The sequence below is a fragment of the Halyomorpha halys genome, unplaced genomic scaffold (assembly GCF_000696795.3).
Source record: "Halyomorpha halys isolate HHAL.00 unplaced genomic scaffold, Hhal_1.1 Scaffold226.1, whole genome shotgun sequence".
NCBI classification, from domain to species: Eukaryota; Metazoa; Arthropoda; class Insecta; order Hemiptera; family Pentatomidae; genus Halyomorpha; species Halyomorpha halys.
Window position 1 is genome coordinate 101,002 of NW_027115630.1, and position 20,045 is coordinate 121,046.

General features: G+C 28.8%; 1 long non-coding RNA gene across 3 annotated transcripts in view; it reads right to left on the minus strand.

The window, feature by feature from the left end:
* LOC136797088 (uncharacterized) overlaps nt 1-20,045 on the minus strand; it is a 235,837-nt gene that overhangs the window by 72,046 nt on the left and 143,746 nt on the right. For all 3 annotated transcript variants that reach the window (XR_010844908.1, XR_010844909.1, XR_010844907.1), the window contains one exon: nt 1,089-1,175. This is a non-coding gene — a long non-coding RNA (uncharacterized lncRNA). The remainder of the gene's footprint in view (nt 1-1,088; nt 1,176-20,045) is intronic.

Sequence of the window (20,045 nt, forward strand, 5' to 3'; positions counted from 1 at the left end):
TATGTATACATATACACACACACACACACAAAGTTTGAAAATGGGTAATTTTATTGCCATTAGGCATCACATATTTTTTAGTTCTTAAACCCTAAAATGATAAATAACTAGCTAAATCAAAACATGGTGGGAGCAAAAACAATAATTCCTTTCATAAAATAAATAATTTGACATTAATTAAAGAAAAAAAGTGTGGTGAACTTGCTTTCAAAAAATGGACTATAAGGGATACACACACTAAGATTTTTATTATATCATCAAGTTTTTTTTATCACAGAAGATTAACTAAGTGCGATTAGAGGCAACCCTGTTCCTATTTCATCTCATCAAGGGAGACCTTCCTTGTAATTATGGATACAAATAGGGAAAGTCATTGAAGAGATGGCCAATTAACATTAAAGTAGCCTTATTCTATTTACCTCAGATACAAGTTAACAATATTTAAATATATATTGCTGATTATTATTATTATTATTACAACAATTATATTTATAAATTTGAATTAACTCAAAACCTCAAGCCTGATATCGTATAATACCTGAATCATTATCATTACAAAAAAAATCAGCCATTTTAACGTAAAGCTGATCTCCAACTCTAAAACTGTGTGTTAATTTATAATTCAATGTCAAGTTATTTACGAAGTATGTTATACTTATATAACGGAACAGTAACGTAATCAACTCAAATTATCACTTTGTTTCAATTATATAACGTTTATCATAATATCTTGTATGAAGCATATGTAAAAAAAAAAATGTAAAAACCAATTAAATGTTTTATAGATATTAAATTAACCTCTGATTTAAATAAATTTAAAACGATTACAAAACAATGAAATTTTCATAAGAAAAATGTTGAACACATTACAATCATTTCAGATTAAACGTCAGTTCACAATGAGATTGAAAAACATGAAATTCAAATTCAATTCAATTCTAATATTTTTCTATTGGATTTAAAAAACATTAGAAATAACGATAATGAAATTTTAAAAATGAAAAAAATATTAAAGTTTTGAAGTTATATATTTATTTAACTGAAAATAAATAATAAATTGAAGATATATAAATAAAAAAAATACTCACATAGTCTTCCGAAGCTATGGCTCAGCCTTTTCTTGATTTTCTGAACTCTGCTGAGAGCACCTCCCTTCTTTTCACGCATAGTAACTCCTGTAAAACAAAAGGGATTATTTAAAACATTTCAAATAATTAATATTAATAAATAAATTATAAATTTACAACAGTAAAAATTGAATAAGTACGTATCTTATCAATAAAATCCAATAAATAAAGTTTATCGGTCTCCAAATTCATAGATATTATGTATGTAACTCATAAGTGGTTGTTTTATATTTATGTGAAATTATATCATATTATACTCAGGAAAATCGTAGTTGAACTTTAATATTAAAGTTTATAATGATACGACGAATTACAATGAGATTTCTTAATGCTACAATAAATTCATTATAGTACAAAGAAAAAACACATAATAAACTGTGCAGGTTAAAAGTTTAGAACTACTTGAAAGTTTTAAAAAATTCAATAGATTTTGGAATAATTAAAGGAAATAAAAAAATCTTTAATTCTATAGGAATACCTAAATAATAAAATTTTTAAGGAACATGAAAAACAAAAATATAAAGTTAATCTGAAACAAATGATGAAGTCGTGTTTAACGGACCTTTTTTAAATCATTTTTCTATATTCAATTGAAAATAAAAACAAATCCTTAATGCCCTAATATGCTTCATTTTAACTCCCTTTATCTAGGGTTAAACTCCCTTATCTTCTACGCCAATAGAGTTTTATAAAATAATAATTAAAGAATATAACCAAAGAACAAATTTTATTCTTATTAAAATTTTATTTACTGTCAATTTACAATTTTATACTTCATAATTGGAGAATATGGTCGGAGAGGGGAGGGGGAGGTTGCGGTCAGTAAAAAGAACATAAATAAACAAAAAAATATGTATTCATGCCATTGTTTATTTATGTTCTTTTTACTGACCGCACCCCCGACCATTTTCTCCAATTATTAATCTACGGTCAACTATATACACCTCACTATTATACTTTGTCCCAACAATATTTGTAACCTTCCCCACATTCAGGTCAGGTATATGATATATTGATTTCAACTATATTTTGGTTAAATTTCCTATTTCTTATACCATTACGATTCATATCAAGGTTAAATTGATATGGGATAAATAAATTGTCTCCAATATTTTTCATAAATTAATTTTGCTTAAAATTTCTGCAGCGCTGGTTCAGATTTCTTGTCTGTTTTAACATTCACTGTATAAGTTACACCAACTTTGAAGTTTATACATCTATTTTATTACCTTCAATAATGATTCGAATTTTTAGATTGATTTTTTTCTTATCGTCTGAAAAAAATCAATTCGGTTTTAGTACCTTCAAGAACATTTGATTTTACTACAATCTTTTCAAAATAAAATCCTAGGAATCGCAGTTAATGCTCCTTGGTTCATAAGAAATAGCCAATTGCATTGCGAATTACATATGGAGTCAATAGAGGTTTACATCAAAAAACGGTTCATGAAGTTCCACTCCCAGTTGCCGACAGTTAAAGGAGCAGTGACCAACAACCTGGGAAACCAAACCTCAACCCGAAGACTGAAGCCCAGACTGCTGCAGGACATTCTTTTATAAATTTTTAATAAATATAAAATTAATTCATAGTCACACTAACTCTATTTACTTATTATTATTATTCATTTTTTTTTCTCTTTTCTTCTCTCTTCCCTTTTTCAAATTAACTTGTTTCTTTTTACTATTAGAAGGCAATTGTTTGTTTTATTTAAGTGTACCAATATCATTATTTTTTGTTATTAATTTTACTTTCCTCTTTTATTAAGAAGCATTATTCTTATCTATTTATTTATTTATTTTTTATCTTTTAATAAGAACATTCTATATAGCTAGGGGTATCATTTCCATGACTATATCCCCTCATAATCAACTGTTAAAAAATATATATAATATAAGTTATATCAACCATGTAAGGCCAACCAGGCCTAGATCTGGTATAAAAATAAAATCAAATAAAAAAACATTTAATTTTCAATCTGTAATATGTCGGTATTATTTTAGCCTTTATGAAATGAGCCATTTCTGAACAATTTAAAATCCAAGACAGAAGACTATGAGCATTTAAAAATATTTTCACCTATATAAGGATATTAATTCCACTAAAAGTCTCTGTATTAAAAGATATTTATCCCAGCCAAAGTAATTATAGCTTGAATGATCTCATATCGAATTGACGACCGCCAAAAAACACGCTGCTTAATGAGAATGGACCGTATGGAGGACAACATCAATCATCTCCAAGGGCCTTCCATGGTCAGTGGGATTTGTTCCCGTCACCGGCACTGCCCCGAGTACCCTCGTCCAGAAATATATTTTTCCCTGCAGCACTCTTAGGATGGATCAGGAAGAGTCCTGAAGGCGGAGGACAATGCAAACGGGACAACCTTCACCGTGATTAATTCCTCGGTCACGGATGTTGATAGATCTCTTGGCTCGTCTTGATCTCTTGGGACCTTGGGTCGATTAACTGATCACAACCGGCTGCAAGTGATGGAAATCTTTAATCCAGGAACATTAGTAGGCATAGCTTATCATCTAATTAGCATTGGGAATCATATCGGCTGAAATTCATTGAATTTTCTGTTTTTGCTAGGATAATATCTACGGAACTGAACGAAAAACTGGAGTTTATTTACACCCTTCCCGCCCAATAAACATACTTTACTTAAACTAGAAGTTCCCTGTCTGACAAATCCGTTTAATTATTCGTCAATAGACAAATTACTGTGCTAGAATTTTTAACAATTTCAAACCCTGGGGTTTAACCAGTGTTGCTAAGCATGTAAAGCCGCTGATCTATCCATTAGGTTATCTTCTTCTAATAAATTCCAATCTGCATATGTTTAAGATACCATACATTTACCGTATATTTAGTGTATGATTATACTGTATAATAATATATCAAACGAGGTTAGAATGGTTTCATCATTTTTTTGAGATAAGTTAATAAGTTATATTATGTATAATATAAAAATTTCAAAATGCCTGATGGTATATTTACTACAGTAAAACCATTTTCACTGGCTCTTGGTGTATACGTTACGCGTATATTTACTATACCTTACCTTTACCGTATATTTAACGTATGTGATACGATATAATTATATATCAAACGAAGATCGGATAGTTTAATAACTTTTTGAGATGTTTACATCTTATATTTTTTATGACATATAAACTTTGAAATACTTAACGGCATACTTATTAAAGCAAAACCCCGTTTAATTGGTTCTTGGGTTTAACCAGTGAAGAACGACTGTGAAATACTATTTCAGTAAAACATAATACGATTATCAAATACTGTCATTTGTTAAATCATATAACAACAATGCAGCATGAACACCCCTTTGTTAACTAAAGTAAGATTTAGTAAAAAAATCATTACATGAAAAAGGTAATTTATTATAATTTTGGAAGATGAATGAGGCTCGTAATGTAATACCCACCTCTATTTTTTAAATGGAAATAGTGACTCAGAATATTGTACCATCTGCGCATAAAATTATTTTATATTACAGTCAATGAACATAAGTCAGAAATTAAATAACAATATTATCGAGCATATAGTGCTAAACTAATAAAATTAACTCATTTGAGGCATATAATATAACAAACTATACATGGTATCCAAAATAAATCTATTTATAAACTGGTTTAAAATATGAATATAATAGAGCTATAATTTTTTTTTTATTTCAAAAGAGTAATAATAATACCAAGAACACACTGGCTCCAGACTTTTATTTATTGAGTTAAAAACTAACTAATGTCCTCAACCTTTTAATAAAGTTTATAAATATATTTATTTTTAATAACACTTTTGATAATTGTTTAACACTTTTAATAATATGTTAATATTATTGGCGCGACATACCGTAGAGATCCAAGGCCGCGCACTGTTACAACGCGATTTACTGGGGGGAGGCTTTAATGAGTGTCGTATAATGTTATGATTGAAAAAAAGGGAAGGGCCGGGGACTCGAACTTACAACCTTAGGGTGGTAGGCAGTCGCGTGGCTTCGATCACGAGTTCAAAGATACATTGATTCGTTCAATATCAAAAATTTACACTTGAGGTGAAAAGAAAACTATTGATCATATGAATAAACTAAAAACTTGTCAACCAAGTCCGCTTTGATAGGCTTGTGATGACTCCTAACTAATCGTCAAACAATGCACTCATTGTGATAAGACTGGAATTGTGATGAGGGAAGCAAGGTTGGAAGGATGAGATCAGAATTAGAGCTCTATTCAACGCAGATAACACTGCACTTATCGATTAATATGCAGCACAAACACTTATAAGAGACCTGTAACGTCAACTCTTACGTCATCATAATGTATGCACATAAGTCTCATTTTTTGACAAAAGAAGAGTTCATGTTTTCACAAAGTATTGTATGTGCACTGCCGCTCAAAACTTCAGTTCTGTTTTGTAAGAACTGAGCCGTACATATAAAATTGGTTACATTTTTTGTTTTATCTGTATTTCCTGACAAGGAACAATATATTAAGTTTTTTTTCTACTTTTTGTCAAAAATTGTCAATTATAAGATTCATATTAAGTAGATATTACCTAAAAAGTAAATAAAATTAGTTCGACGATTTTATTTATTAATAATTATTACATAAAAACTTTTTGTTACGAAACCAATTAAAAGTGAATAAGAAAACTTCTAATTAAAACTTCATGAAGTCAAGTAAGTTTTTAATTTAATAAATAAAAATCTGGTGCCGAGCGCGCATCGGACAACTGTCACTGGCTACACTACACATGTCTCCAAGTTTTGTATAGACTTGTGAGCTTGTTTGTTGACGTTAATATTATTTTTGTGTTTTAAAAAAAATAAATTAAAAAATAACAAACAAGGACCAGGGAAGGCGAAATTATGAAAAAAGAAAAAATATTATTCAGTTGCTATAAAAATTTGTATTTTAGTGTTTATTGGAGAGGAAATAACGAATATAAACTTTGTTCCTGCCAAGAATACAACAGTTTAACAAAGGATAACAAAGCCGTAATGGAATCAGGAAAAAACAGGCTTAAAATTCTTTCATACTTTGTTTTTATCCATTGTTTATTATTTCTAATAATAAGAAAGGTTTATTTTTGTTCAATAAACAAAATTAAAGGAACTTTAGACGAAATTTTATATATATTTATCATTAGAGCCCTGTCAGACTATCTCAATGAAATGATACCTAGCTGGTATTAAAAACCATTTAATTCTACGCTTACAGTTTTATTAAAAGTCGTTTCCGATAAAATGTGAAATTTCGATTCTCTAAAATAGCCGGTCGGTTAATTTTATCGAAAAAGGCATGTATCTGCCTTAATGTAAAATTTCAGTTCGGAACGACTTTCCATTTTTGAGCGAGGGTGTCCACAGATACAGATACACCCAAAATTACCTAATTGGCTTTTTTTATATACAAAAAATAATCATGACTAATAAATAATTTTCAGTCATTAATAGTGACTAATATAAAACGAATGATTGGTAAACAATCATATTTTTAGGAAACTTAATTAATTTGATTAAGAATTTTGTTATTTTTTAATGATTAATGTTTCAGTTGTCATGAACGGCAGTAAAATTAAAATAAAACAGACAGGGTGTACCCCCCTCCCTAGTTTATTATAATGGAAAAATCAATATTTGTGGTTCTTAACGGATATGCTTTGATTAAAGGACAATTTTCATTTATTGTTTTTTATTAATTTTTTTCAATTAAATAATTATTAGAATAAATTTTACCCAACTATAATTATAAAATATAACTTTAAAGTTTTCACTTAATAGTTCGAAAAGATTTTGTTGTTAGACTTGGTAGTAATTTGGATTCAGGGGACCTCAAAACGAAACCGGCGAAATACTATCCCTTACTATGTATTCTCTGTATAGGTAAGTGAAAGTAAAAACTGATCAATTGCTTTGGATATAAATATGTAACTATATACTTACATATACTTTTGTGTGTGTAGATACAATTTCACAAGGCATTAAAGAAAGAAATTTAATATACAATACTAACTCATTTTTCAGGCTAGATGTAATAAAAATAATAATAAGTTTTTTGATAAATTACACAAAACATTTTCAATTCTAAAGCTTTTTATTTTGATTTCGAAATACAATCAAGTCTTTACGTTCTATCATAGAAGTTTTAACACAATCAAATTAGAACATATACAATAACCTTGATTCTTAAATAGCATAAAACTAAAATAGAGTAAATAATCTTGGAATTTAATGGCAGTTGAGAAGTAATTTCCAAACTTTAACAATTTTACATTCATACTGCAAAGTACTGTTCAGCAAAAACCTACATAATTTAACTTTTCCATAACAATTACTGATGGCAATATATGATAGTGTGAAGACTAAATCATAGAATCATCCCATACAACGATCAAAACCGGCACTATATCAATCAACATTCAGTACCATGGCTTCCAACCATAGCACACACACCTCAGGTAGGGAATCTCACCTTGAAAGCTGGTTAGGAATTGCGTTTGCGTTAGGCGGGCCTCAGCATTTCTGGTATGTGTCAACTCTGTTCCGCCACGATTGGGATTCTGAACTCGCTACAGGCGGGGAGGTAAACACTAGTAGCCAGGAATTCGACAGGAGGAAGCCAAAGGAAAATATCTCTTTTAAAAGGAAAGGAAACTTAAAGGAAAGTTGAATCAGATAGATTAAGGCTGTGAGGAATAATGAGTGTCGGTAGCGAGTGTATGAAATAAAAGTTCAAAATCAATCAATGTGATCACTAGATATCAGAAGGTCCATCAACAGTAAAATCAACCAAAAAAGGAGTATAATGATCATTTTTGATTAAACCTTGAAACAGGAAAGACAGTCCCTAATAAAAATCATATAGATTCCAGCAAAATGTATTCAAGAGTGTTACAGTAGAATAGATAAAGGTAAGAGATATATGACTGCTATTATATGGACTGCTCGAGTAAATTAGAAAAAAATGAAATAGTGGAATAGATAAACGTACATACATTTCTGGGAAAATTATAAATAATAATAGTAAAAAAAAAATTCTTTTTAACTTTTTATTTACTTATTTTAATTTCTCTAAAAATGAGAATAAATCATTATAATGCTCCATAAGTTTTATTCCTAACGTTTAATTGAAAATATAAAAAAAAAAAAACCTTATTTTCATCAAAACTTATATTTTATTACGTAATTTTTCTGTTTGTTACTAAATTTTTATGATTTTCATATTGACGATTTTGTGTTGATTTTTCGAATTCTATTCAGAGACTTTGAAAATATAAAAACAATGATTCTAGAAAAATCAACGAAATTGTTCACAATATTTCTGTACTTAATTAAAATTAAAACTCTTTTTCTCAATTTCCTTATTATAATTTTACCATATTACTTACTACTTCTTTTAATTATTATTTTACTATTCATTATTTCAGTGGTACATTTCCAATTCTTTCACTCATTGCTGTACCTGCAGTTATTTAGTATTCTATGCATTTATATTTAAATTATTTTAGTTAACTACCACGTAACCAATTTGTATGTAAATCTTTCTATGTATATTCTTATCATATTTCACAGCATTTGAATCTTACTGTCAACCAGGAACGTGGTGTCAAAATGATGGTTTCTAACAGTTTTTTTTCTGGTATTTTTGTACCTTTCTTGACTCAGAACATTAAAACATTAACAGAACATAAAAAGGAATTAAAACAGGACAAGATGATAAGAAAATAAAAAAGATTACAAATAATACTTTAAGAAGGTAATTTATAATAAAGGCATGGTAAGAATATAAGTATACAAAAGTATTAAAATATTATTAAGGAAGGAAACAAAAATGAATAAATAAATACAAAAAACATACATGAAAAATCAAACAGTACTTTAGGAAAGTAAATAAAAAATGAAATTTACATTAAAAATGCGTGGAAACCAATGATTCAGCGAAAAAAATTAAAATATGTAGATAAAATAATTATATTTTGTATTTAAATATTATAGATTACTTTCTTTTTTAATTATTTTATTATACTGTGTCTGCTTTATCTGATTTTTGTTTTTTATTTATGGTAGTTGTCTCGTCTAGTTTTTTAGCCCTGAGTAAGTCTTACAATTTAGGTAGAAACGTCGGTAGATATAAAATAAGTTACACCTATTTGTGTTAACTTTTACTGACCGCAACCCCTGACCATCTTTTCCACACATTATCTACAGTAAACTGCTCATTTCAATTAGTTATAATGGTCAAGTAATAATCTTAAGCAATACATTATGTAGAAAATAGATAAATTATTCTATTATATTAAATAAACTAAAATTATTCAATCTTCATTAGAAAAATTGCAATTTTTCGTTTGTTTTGTTCTTGAATATCGACAAACCTGTGATGTTTTCCATATGTTGTATTAACTACTTAAATGTTCGGAATTCAAGTAAAAATAAAATAATTTTCAAACTAAGGAGAGCAATGCTATATCCTATCCTAAACAGAAATTCCAAACTAAAACCAGAAACAACTGTTCTTATATTGAAAACAATCCTAAGGCCACTGCTGATGTACGGCTGTGAAGTCTGGGGAGCGGCATCCTTCACGAAAAGGAAAAAACTACAATCTTTTCAAAATAAAGTCCTAAGAATCGCATTAATGCTCCTTGGTTCATTAAAAATAGCCAATTGCATCGCAAATTACAAATGGAGTCAATAGAGGATTACATCAAAAAAACAGTTCATGAAGTTCCACTCCCAGTTGGCGACAGTTTAAGGAGCAGTGGCCTACAACCTGGGAAACCCAACCTCAACCCGAAGACTGAAGCCCAGACTGCTGCAGGACATTTTTTTATAAATTTTTAATAAATATAAAATTAATTCATAGTCACACTACCTCTATTTACTTATTATTATTATTCATCATTTTATTTATCCATTATTATTATTATTTTTTTTTTTCTTCTCTCCTCCCTTTTTCAAATTAACTTTTCTTATTAGAGGGCAATTGTTTGTTTTATTTAAGTGTACCAATATTATTATTTTTTGTTATTAATTTTACTTTCCTCTTTTATTAAGAAGCATTATTCTTATCTATTTATTTTCTTTTAATAAGAACATTTTATATAGTTAGGGGTGACATTTGTATGACTATACCCCCTCATAATCAATTGTTAAGAAATATATATATAATATAAGTTATATCAACCATCTAAGGCCCACCTGGCCGATCTGGTATAAAAATAAAATAAAATAAAATAAGGAGAGCAATAGCAGTAAATAATGTAAGAATAAATGAGAGGCTGCGATGCGCCCTCAACACAGAGCCTATACACGATCGGAAGGAGACGGGATAGCACGGACTGACGACAATACCCCTCGAACAATGCCCTTTATAAATAATGCCCTGAGGTCTATTGTTTTCGCGGCTTCTAGCATTCTTCGCTCCGCGGGGGCGCTAAATTAAAAAAGAAACCACTTCCATCCATGAAAGAAGTTTGCCAATGGTGTCTCGTCTTGGTAATAGCTACAGGAAGGGAACGCATCTGCACTGATGATTCATTAACCGTAAAGCTATAATTATGGTTAAACATTTTTACATAGTGAATCTTTTACTACTCTAGAGTGTAGATTTTATCATACCAAAACTGAACTATTTTGTAGTCTGTCGGAGATTACAAAAATATTTTAGCTCAATATATCGATATTAAACGTGCCTAGTGACGAAGTATTAATTTCTCAGAACTTTAACATATCCCTATAAAAAAAGGTAACGGTCTAGATTAATGGTGCGCCATGGAAAAATCACTATAATTGAAACATTATTCATGACAACGAAAATTATTGAAAATTTCATGCTCACTCAACACCGTTTTTATTATTTCCTATGCTACATTCTTGTTCATGTAATTGATTATTTTTTTAATAAATCTGTTACTTTAGCCAAAATAAGGAAGTTAAGGCAGCGATGTTATAATAATATATTTAATTAAATACCAGTTTTTCAAATATACATATTTTTTTTGTTTCTTGTAGGGTTTTACCGGATTAGTGCTTTCTCAGCACTTTTCATTTTTACCATCAATTAAATCGGAGAGCCAGTTAGCTAGGGTTTAATTATAATTAGGCATTGCAAGGTTTTTTTAAATTATATACAATATAAGATATTGATTTATTACAAAAATTGATTAAACTATGCAATCCTTGTTTAATATATAATTATACAGTATAATGGAATATTAAAGATATGGTAAATTGATTATACACTTAATGGTATATTAAATTTACAATAGGAAGATCAGTGGCTTTACATGCTTAACAACCCTAGTCCAAATCGTTCAAATCCACAGTAAATTTTTACTGACAAAAAATAAGATGGTTTGTCAAACAAAAAAGAAACCCTGCAAAATGCAAACCAACAAATTATTCACTAATAATTTTTTCTTTACAATTTCCTATAATCATGCAACAGCGTATATGCATAGTAAATATATAAATAAAAATCATCATACTCCAAATGTAATATATAATATTATATTTTTCAGTCAAAATATATTATTAGATTACTAACGTGCATGATAAGTGAATATTTCTGTGCTTTGCAGCAACAAACAAACAACGCACACATTTAGAAGTTTCTAAATTTTTATTTAACATTCCCTTGTCTGTAAAAGATTAAACTACTACTAGTAGAAACAAACCGCGTTTTCAGAAAATGTCGTAAATATTGTTTTGTTTTTGTAACATAATAACCATTTGTCTCTCCGCGGTTAACTAAAACTTTCAGTTTAGGTTTTTCTGACAGGTAATTCTGAATTCAGTAATTGGACATTTATTGTGATTTCTTGTATTGATGTCTATTACTGTTTATGATTTATTTTAGATTTTTATAACTATTTTTCTTATTTACATATCAACCGAAAGTAATGCTAATTTCGACAGAATAAATTAAAAAATAAATAAATAATATACGGATAAAATAAGTGCAAAAGCATACATAACGAACAAATAATACTCATTCACACACCTCGATAAAAAATCCTTAAGAGTTCAATTTAAGAGGACCCAAACCCAAACTGGGCCACACAACCAGATCAAGGATTGCCCATTGCCAGAAATAAATGACTACATCCTATCCCTTAATTTAGACTATGTTCGGAAGAGGAAGTCGGAGTATTTCAGTTATTAATATTTATTTAAAGTCATTGAAATCTATACAAATTTTATGAACTATTGAGTATTTTACGGTTCAACTTTGGTGTCTTAAGAGCTTATTGTCTATAAAACTCATTTTAAAAGATTATGCATTACTTCAAAATTTAACGTCCATATTTGAAATAATAATGAGTGCATCAATTAATATATAATTCGCTAAATACATGTACAAATTTCATTGATTTGATGAATGTTGGCCAAGTTATGAATTTTACACTTGAAATATATCATTAGCAATATGCCAATGAAAATACGCCTTTTAGAGACATTTATGATAATTAATGTTTTAAAAATGATATGAGGTCAAAATACTGTCGATTTAATAGATTAGGAGAATGGCTCAACATACATTGAGAACTACAAAGACACCCACCCCCCCCCCTTTAGATATACTTTGATCTTGTCAACCAAACCAGAAAAAACATTTTACAGATTCCCTCACTTCTGCAGGCCATTTAAATAAAAAAAAAAGGAAAAATAATGCAATTTATTAAATTATTAAATAAAATTTATTAAAGTTAAAAAAAAATAACTTTAAATTAGGTATTAAAGGTATTTACAATTCAAGTAATCTTTCCTTCAAAAATATCATGAGGTAAAATTGACATAGAAATAGAGTGGATTAAAAAAATAATTAATGTTTTCGGAAAACATCAAATGAAGTTTCTTATGTACTCTTTTAAAGACACGATAAATCCTCCCTAATCAGGAATTATTCAATCAAGAATCTACGATAGATAATGTTAGAAAGAGCATTTAAAGCAATGAAACCTTAATTGTAAGAAAACAGAATTTTGGGAAATCGCACCTTCACCACATCAACTCATTTTTTCTATTAATTTTTATGATAATTTACTAGAGATGAACGTACTTCTATGAGCTCTTCTAAGAATATTTTAATTATATTTTGAAATTAATTTTAATAAAAAATAAATTGTTTGAAGATAGTCCAGCTGGTCAATAAAAAAGGTATCAAAATAGTAAAAGAAAAGCCATGCAAGGTGGGGCGAAACGTAGGTTAACAATAAATAGTTTTTTGTTACTATTTTGATACCTTTATTAACTGCCGCCCGGACAATTTACTTGATACGGTCAACTATATTCTTCCAAGAAAAAATTATGAACGAACTGCAGTATGAATGACGAGTAAGATCAGATAACTTCAAATTCGCGTATTTAATGTTTAATGCTGGAAAAATTTCACGCTACTGAAGTACAGCATAATTCGAAAGTAAAGAAGCCATATAATTAAAGAACCTTCTTCCTTTAATTTATTAGGGCCTAAAATTTCAGATCCTTAAAATAAACCTCAAAATAATTAAATATTAAAGATTAATATTATGAATAAATTATTTATTGATGTATTCTATTTTTCAGAAAATAAGGCTAATGATTCGATGGCTTTTAAGAAAATACAGAACAATGAATAAATAATTGACTAATGAATGAAACGAGAACCATTCCAAATGAAATAAAGATTAAACCGCAGACTGAAAATGAATAAAATATGTCTCCTGTTCAGCAATCATCACTTTTTTTTCTCTCTTGACAAATTTGCGGCAATGTCCAGATTGTTCCAGCTACCAAAAAATTCCATTAGCACCAGAACAGCAAGGGATTTTTTTCGCCCTTCTACTCCCTCCTCTGGATATTTTGTTGTAATGTTCCTCTCCTTTTCTTAAAAGTCAGAACAACATATATCAACGGAACGAACACTAAATTATCTATTTTATGGACAAAATGACTAAAACGATAAAACGAAATTTATTTCTAATAGAAACGATCAACATGATGTTGGAAAACTTCCACCAAATCACTATTCAAGACGGATAAGCCTAGACATGAACTTGACCTTTATGTCACACAGAGAGGAATACTAATATTCAATGAGTCATATTGAAATGAACACGGCAATCATACGCCACGGCCTACGTCATAAATTTTAATAACAAATTATCCTTTCTGTGGAACTGAGAGAAGGAAGGAGCACATAAACACAGAATGACAACAATAGCGCGATAAATTGTTGGGTCGGGCATTATAAGATCTCTTGTAACATGGCCAAAATCACAAACTCTCAATTTATGTATTTTTATGATAAATAAATGAATATATTTATGAATACGATAAAATAACTTTAGTTTGAAAAATTAAGGAGGGAGACAAACACATCTGGCATACCGTGTAAATATTAAAGCAGAAGGTAGTAAACAAATGTTTTGCCAAATATTAAATTAGGTATAAAATATCTATCATTTTTTAAAAATTAAATATGATGTGTAATTATTGTCACGATTAAGGTGATTAGATATATTTCTGTTCAGATTACTGCTCCGGTATTGCTAATTCAGTCCAATTGAAAAAAAATCCTTTTTTGAGTCAGATAGAATGTTGATCTAGAACTTGTATAGGTGTTAGTAGTTTGTATAGGCCTATTGCCATGACAACGCCATACTTGATACTTGATGCGCAACACAGATTTTTTAAGTTAAAAGTTAATTTTTGAATACGCAATATTCCTGCAAATGGGGAATCTTACATGAAATAAGAAGAAGCAGAAATTGTGAAAACGTAAAAATTATATATTTTTTACTGTAAACACATTCAATTTCAACAATTATTTATAAGGAAGTGGTCAGAACAGCATTTAAGAAAAAAAAATCAATTTAAATTGAACAATTCAACTAAAATTCCCTTGTTCAGTAGTGTGCACATCCACCCATCACAACAGCCCTTATGAAGAATAGCATTGTGGGTCGAAACATTGGCTATCAAGAACCAGTTAAACAAATTCGTTTTTCTTGACCGCAGCCCTGATCATCTCCTTCAAATTCATTCAATCTATCAAATATATATGAAATAAAATTTATCTATTATTTAATAATCTCAACAATAGGTCATTACTATCTTTATTATCGTTATAATTAATTGCGTTGGTGCAACTATCTTTTTCCCAAGTATTGGGTTGAGATAAAAATTATGTTTTACACATTTAATGCGTTTTTCTCCTCAGTACCATTCTCTCTTGGAATAAAACAAAAAAAATAAATAAATAAAAATAATAAAGAAGCTTTCTTGTTGACTTTTTTTTTATTTTGTAATAAATCCTTTTGTTTTCCTGCGTAAATTTCAGATGTTATTAATTAATCTTGTATTAATCATGAGTTTGAAACAGATGAAACCATAGAGTAAGAAAGATTTTTTTAAAATTAATTTATTTTATTCACACAACAATGTAAATAGCATTTTTACTATCAGTGAATGAGGAGTACAGAGATGAGATATTGGACCGTAAGTCCAAATTGGTCTAGGAAGGTAAATATAAATCTTTAGTTTTTCCCAGATAATGGTAATTTTGATGGTTTTTTAAAAATATGAAATAATAATTTAAGTCGGAAGTTTAGCTTTGTGTTGAGTAAGAAAGATAAAAAAATTCTCTACATCTAAATCCTAAGTGCATAAAATGTACCTTATCATTTTTAAGAAAACCATTAGCGTCATATAATTGTTTCGCTTTAATAGCGCCATTGCTGACAACTAGTGTTTTTCTAAAAACTGCCCTAAACCTAGTTTAGGGTTATCACGAGGTAACCCAAATCTTAGGAATATCTAAGTAGTACATACAAATTTAAAATAAAAATAGAAACTTATTTTTGTTAAATAAGCCCACAACCTAAGCACATTCCATATTGTTCAAATTCAGCATAATATTAGAAAAACAAAGTATTCCAATATATATTTTAGAAATTCGGAATTTAATTCCGTTAAATTGATATAATACAAATGCAATGCCCCAATTTCAGCACAGAGAATTGGAGATAATAGCGTGTTGTGCCATACATTATGAATTCAATTACTGCGTCATTATCAATTCATCACCTTTTCCTGCCACCTATTCGATGGATCTTATATAACCTGATGATTCCGTAATCATTTCGATTCACTCGTACGAATTACAATCAGAATTATTTGTATAAAGATTTATTGAAATAATTACTATAATCAAAAATTCGACTTACAAGTTTTCTCATATGGTCTTAAGAATTAATTTTTATATACGCCATTGTGTCCCAACGCTGTCTGTTAAAACTGACCAACCTTCAAATTTAATGTAATTAAGCACTAAAAATAAAAACAATAATATAATAATATTTAATGCCTAATGTTAGTTAACACGGATACTGAATTTATTTACTATCAGGCATTGGAAAAACTTTCTGTCTTACCTGGTTAAGACACCACTTCATTGTGATATAGGGAAATGTATATAATTGAGTAGCACCACGACATGAAATGTAGCAGTAGTAAAATCAATTATGCGCTTGGATAATATTATGATGGAACTAGGATGTTATTGCACGGAAGATGGAGCAGGTGGTGAGGCCCAGGTGGGTTGCTCCAACACCTGCCTGCACTGGTTTGGTCCGCTGAGACCTATTGTCAAAGAGCGAGATAAATCTTCCTCTTTCTTTTTTTTCTGCTATCAATAAAGATCCTTTATCACATCTATCAGATTAAAAAAGCTATTTAATAAAATTTCGCTCACGGCTTAATTTTTTAGAATAGTTACCAATTTTATTTATTTTTTAATTATCAATAGTCGGGCCTGGCGATTGAATGGAAAAATGGTCTAAGTCAAAACAGTAGTTTTGAGATATTCGACATTTTAATAATAATAATCATCTTTATTTATTCTGGGACTTATCCCTTTATTATAATTTACAGGCGTCAAAATTAGGCTTCAGAGCCGAGAGGGAGATACAAAATAAAAAATGAAATTATAAAACGTCATAAAATATAATAAAATAATGAATATAAAAAGATAAAAATAAACAATAATAATTGACAGAATATATAAAATAAGAATAGAATAAATAAATTAAAATCATATGTCATATCATAAAACATAAGATGACAAACACTTCTGGTAATAATATAATATAATAAGTAATAGAAAAAAAATCAAATATAATGAAACTAAAACTAATAAATGGAAAGGTACAATTTATGCTAATGAACATATTTACAAGAATAAACAAAAATCTGAGACATTAAGTACAGAAATATATAAACCTTGTTTGATACTTTCAATTGTTATTCTTCCGGAATTGGGTGGACAGAAGGTGGTCGAAGATACGGGATTTGAAGGTTGGAAGGGTATTAGAACTACGAATGAAAGAGGGAATAGAATTCCATAGGGATGAGGAACGGATGAGGAAAGATCTACCAAAGGCTGCGATTCGATGGGCACTTATATATAAGTCTGAAGGCCGTGAGCGGGTATTGCGGGACTGCACTAAGGATTTAAATTGAAGGATATCTGTGATGTAAGATGGACGACAGGATTAGATAATTTAGTAGAGAAAGGAAGCAAGAAAATATTCACGACGGAAAGAGGGGTAAAGTCACTTCAATTCTTCATAAAATCGGGTGACAGAGGCGTCCCTGGGGACCCCAAAGATGAATCATACAAAGCAATTAATTAACCGTTTTAGGAGGAGTTCTATAAATATTTTCGTTATAAATAGCAGCATCCTTGTTAAAACTAGCTATTCACGAGGACCTCTAGCTTGGTATTAAAAATTATGTTAACTTAATACACATAGTAATTAAATATTTATTTATGAAAACAAAATGTGATAGAACACAATGACCTATGAATCCAAAAAACAAAAAAAAAAAAAAAATTAGGAATCTAACTATATCAGAAATTTCTAAGTTAACATAACATTGCTGATGAAAATAATTTTGACAATGAGCCATTGAAAGCATTATAGTACAGCCTGCTTCATCAAATCCGCCCCCTACTGAACTTACATTGAAAAATAATTTTTAAAATTAGTTTCTGTTACACTTAACACGGAAATGAATTTCAAGCGGTCCTAAAACTCTTACTAGTTTGATAATTAATTTAATAAAGTGGTGAATTAACGTTTTTATTTTTCCTCTTATAACTCCTATACAATGCATTCCAATGAAAAAGCCTTAGTATAATAAATGAAACAGCAATAAATTCTATTTGACCAAGGAGGATGATGTATAACGTTCATTGTAAACCAAAAAACAATTTTTTTTTTCTTCAAATTTTATCCAAATATACAACTGATATATATCAGTAAATAAAATTGAATCAAAAGTTTTCAGAATTTTCAGAAAAAACATAAAAATATAATTTAAAAAGACAAGATTCGTTATTTTAGTAAATGAATTGGTTAATTAGAAAGTTTTTACGAATTTTTAAAATTATTTCCATAACTATGTTCAATGGGGTTGATTTTATCAAGCAGGGTGTACTATAATGCTTTATACGGCTTATTTGTATAGTGTCTTTCTTTTAGAAAATTAATTTTACCAGCACTGTTATGCCAACTTAAATTTTCTGATTAATAAAAATTGAATTGATGCTAAACGAAGCTGTTAAAGTAAAAATAATTTTCATTCCTTCTGGAAAAATACAGTCTAACTGGAGAATAATCAGTCCAAGAAGCATCCGCCCTAGTGTTTGGTCGAAACGTAGATGGGATGATTGTGTCACGATATATCTTGAGGACTTAGGATTTAATGGAATTCAGTGGCGAAGAAAGGGAAGGGGAGGATAGAGGGTTTGCAGTCAAAAGACTGCTAGTTTTATCGGCATCGAACCACCTGGCTCACAAAGCCTGTTCTTTATATAAAAGAAATATTGGTTCAATGTACGCTAGTAGAATGCATTTCTTACTGGCTCTATTAATTTTTCGTAAATCTATATACAACTTCCAAGAGACAGTTTTCAAGAAACCTATGATTTGAATATCACATTCGTCTAAATATAATATAATAACAAAAATAAGTGCTTTTGCGCTATATGAAACACAATAATGAGATAAACGATTAGAGGCATGTAATTATTGTACAAAACGGTTTAAAAACTTGAATGTAGGCGCATTTACAAGCTAACAAGCTTAAGAGCCATAATACCTTAAGCTTGACAGAGCACTAAGAAAAGTAACTTTATAATAATTGTACCTCAATGGTAAAGGTACATACTGCTTTTACTTGACTTTACAGAAGATCAGTTTGGACATTTCATTCTCTTCGAATAAAAATATTTTTTTTTTTTTTTTGTTTTTTTAAAGAATAAAACACCCATTAGTTTGGAATACGGATAGTTATCTATACCTCTGAGTAAATCAAGAGCAATTATTTACAAGGGACATAGACAAAATTATGCATTTTTTATCAATTTTTATAATGTCTACATCCAGGATAAATCAAGGGAGAATAGTGAATTTAAATTATTTAAATATCATCGTACAATTCAGCTGCTATTTATCAGAAATACTATTTATCAGAAATTGTACCAATACTATGTTTCCAAGATCTTATGCACCTTCTTCTAAGGTACTTTTTAATATGAATCCGCTAGAAGGTAAGACTATCGGAATCATTTTGAAATTATAAGCCTATATATTTAATTTTTTAATATATATTCAATATCATCAAATATTTTATTATGTTAATAAGTAAAAAAAAAGTATATTTAAGTAATTACGTATAAATATATTATCAGAATAAAATAAAATAAAAAAAAAGTATATTTAAGTAATTACGTATAAATATATTATCAGAATAAAATAAAAAAAAAGTATATTTAAGTAATTACGTATAAATATATTATCAGAATAAAATAAAAAAAAAGTATATTTAAGTAATTACGTATAAA